Source organism: Grampus griseus, assembly GCF_964374135.1.
Source record: "Grampus griseus genome assembly, chromosome: 6".
Classification (NCBI taxonomy): domain Eukaryota; kingdom Metazoa; phylum Chordata; class Mammalia; order Artiodactyla; family Delphinidae; genus Grampus; species Grampus griseus.
Window position 1 is genome coordinate 107,485,158 of NC_139000.1, and position 2,279 is coordinate 107,487,436.

The 2,279-nt window shown below is 54.0% G+C and overlaps 1 pseudogene across 1 annotated transcript; it reads right to left on the reverse strand.

The window, feature by feature from the left end:
• Positions 1 to 234: 234 nt before the first annotated feature.
• Positions 235 to 2,079, reverse strand: LOC309824222 (polyadenylate-binding protein 4-like; annotated as a pseudogene). Its single transcript has one exon. The product of its transcript is annotated as a polyadenylate-binding protein 4-like (transcript).
• Between the last annotated feature and the right edge of the window lie 200 nt (positions 2,080 to 2,279).

Below are 2,279 nucleotides of genomic sequence, written 5' to 3' on the forward strand. Positions count from 1 at the left end.
CTGACACACGGTATCCCTCAAAATCTATAGTTTACACTAAGTTTCACCTGTGGTGTTGTATATTCTGTGAGTTTTGACAAATCTATAACATCTATCCACCATTGTAGTATCATACAGAATCGTTACCCTATCCTAAAAATCCACTGTGCTCTGCCGTGGTTCTTATTTTTAAACTTTTAACATAAATTATTGATAAAAGATGCAGTTTAATACACATAAAGAAAAATAAACAAATCACACACGCAGCTTAGTGACTGAACATACAGCAAACACTGTGTAACCACCACTCAGATCAAGGAAACAGATGTTCTCCAGCACCACCGACGGTCCTAGTGCACCACTGAGTAACCACAGCCCACTCCCTCCCTCATAAGGGGATTTTGAGTGCACGGTCCGGATGAGCCGGTGCAAACGTCCACCGGCGCAGCACCTGCTTCCGCTCCTGGCGGGGTGGAGGGGTGCAGGTGCCGCGGCGGCCAGCGTGGGTGCGCTCAGCGGCTCCTGGCCCTGTGCGTGGACTGCAGGCTGGGGTGTCTGCAGAGGCTGTACGGCAGGGTGAGGGATACCCTTGAGGTGGACTTGTAAGGTGCAGCAGCCCGAGGAGTAGCAGTAGCACCAGCAGCACGAGGTGGTAAGTTCTGCAAAGCCGGGGGACCGCCTCCAGACGGGCAGCTATCAGTCACACCTCGCTAGGCGGCGCTAGCCACCGAAGTCCACAGCCAAGCAGTCCGGGGCACTCAGACCCAGATGCAGCCAGATGGCGAAGAGCTGGATGAGGCCCAGACTGGCATATAGCACTTGGCATTCCTTGGAAGCCTTGCTGCCAGCGTGGATTAGGTCTCATCTGTGCTAGATGGTTAGGTGTGTAACACGGAGGGCTTCCCTGAGCCTGTGGAACCGCTGGCACAGAGTAGCCCCCAGCTGCAGGCTGGGACTGCTTTAAGATGGCATTGGTGGAGAGCACTCTCATCCCTGCCACCCGCTGTGTATACTGGTTGGGCAGGTGAGCCTTTCTCTGGGCCAGGGTGACACACAGTGGCTTGGAGCCCACGATGCATCCGCTCAGTGACTGCTCTGCTTGCCTCTTGGGGGCATGTGGAGCAGACAAAGCCAAACCCTTGCTTCTCCCCACCCTCCTGCGCCCCCCTCGGCACTGGCGACTGATCCAAAAGGAGAAAACTCTTACTGAACTTCTCATCACCACTGGTGTCATCCAAGTTCTTAATGTAGAGATTCACCCCCTGACAGTGACCAATTCTCTCCTGTTTCGGCGGTTCAAATTTCCACTTTAACGGGGCCTGCCGATTCACTTTCTTCTGTGCACAGCGGAGGAAATTGACTTTCCCACTGATCGCTTTTCCATTTGTCTCTTTCAAGGCCTTGTTGGCATCCTGGTGTTTTTTGTGTCTCACAAAGCCAAAGCCTTTGGATTTCCCCCTGAGATCTCTCACTTACCTTGACGCTTAGGGTCTTACCAAACTGGCTGAATAGCTCTTTCAGTCTCTCATCATCCACCTCTTCCCTGAAGTTTTTGATGTAAACGTTGGTGAATTCCTTGGCTTTGGCTCCAAGCTTGGCTTCCCGCTCTTTTCGAGACTTCAATCTGCCCACAGACACTTTGTGGTCACTGAGGGTCATGCCCTTCATCTTCTCGATGGCTTTGTCGGCAGCCTCTTTGGTCAAAGGAATAACCCTTAGGGCCGGTCTCATCACACCCTACCTTGCAGGACAGAATGTTTCCAAAAGCAGAAAAAGAATCACGAAGTGCCTTGATACGTATAGATTTGTCCAGGTTCTTCATGAAGACGTTTCCCACACCAGATTTTCTCAAAGAGGGATCCGCTGAGGCCACGTGATACGGGTCAGCTTTCCCTTACATCAAAGTTTGTGGTCTCCAAGGCCCGCTCAGCCGGCTGCTGGAAGTGGACGCAGGCAGAACCCAGGGAGTGGCCCACACAGACGGACAGCACAGGCGCCCCGCAGGGCTGAACTTTGCTCACAGCGAGGCCTCAGTGATGTGCGAGTGCAGGTTACCCACACACGGGGGGCCGTGGGGTAGCTGCTGGCAGCAGCGCTCATCTCCCCAGCCCCGACCACTCCCAGACCTGCCAGGAGGACATCTTAGCGGGACCACACAGGACAATAGGGGCTCTGCTTGGAGCCGTGGTCTGAAGCTCAGAGAAGCTGGAGGGGGCTCCGAGGGCCAGAGAGAGGAGTTCGGGGCTGGCTCCCAAGAGACTACCAAACCACAGGCTCTCAAAGCTCATATGGCCCTCCCT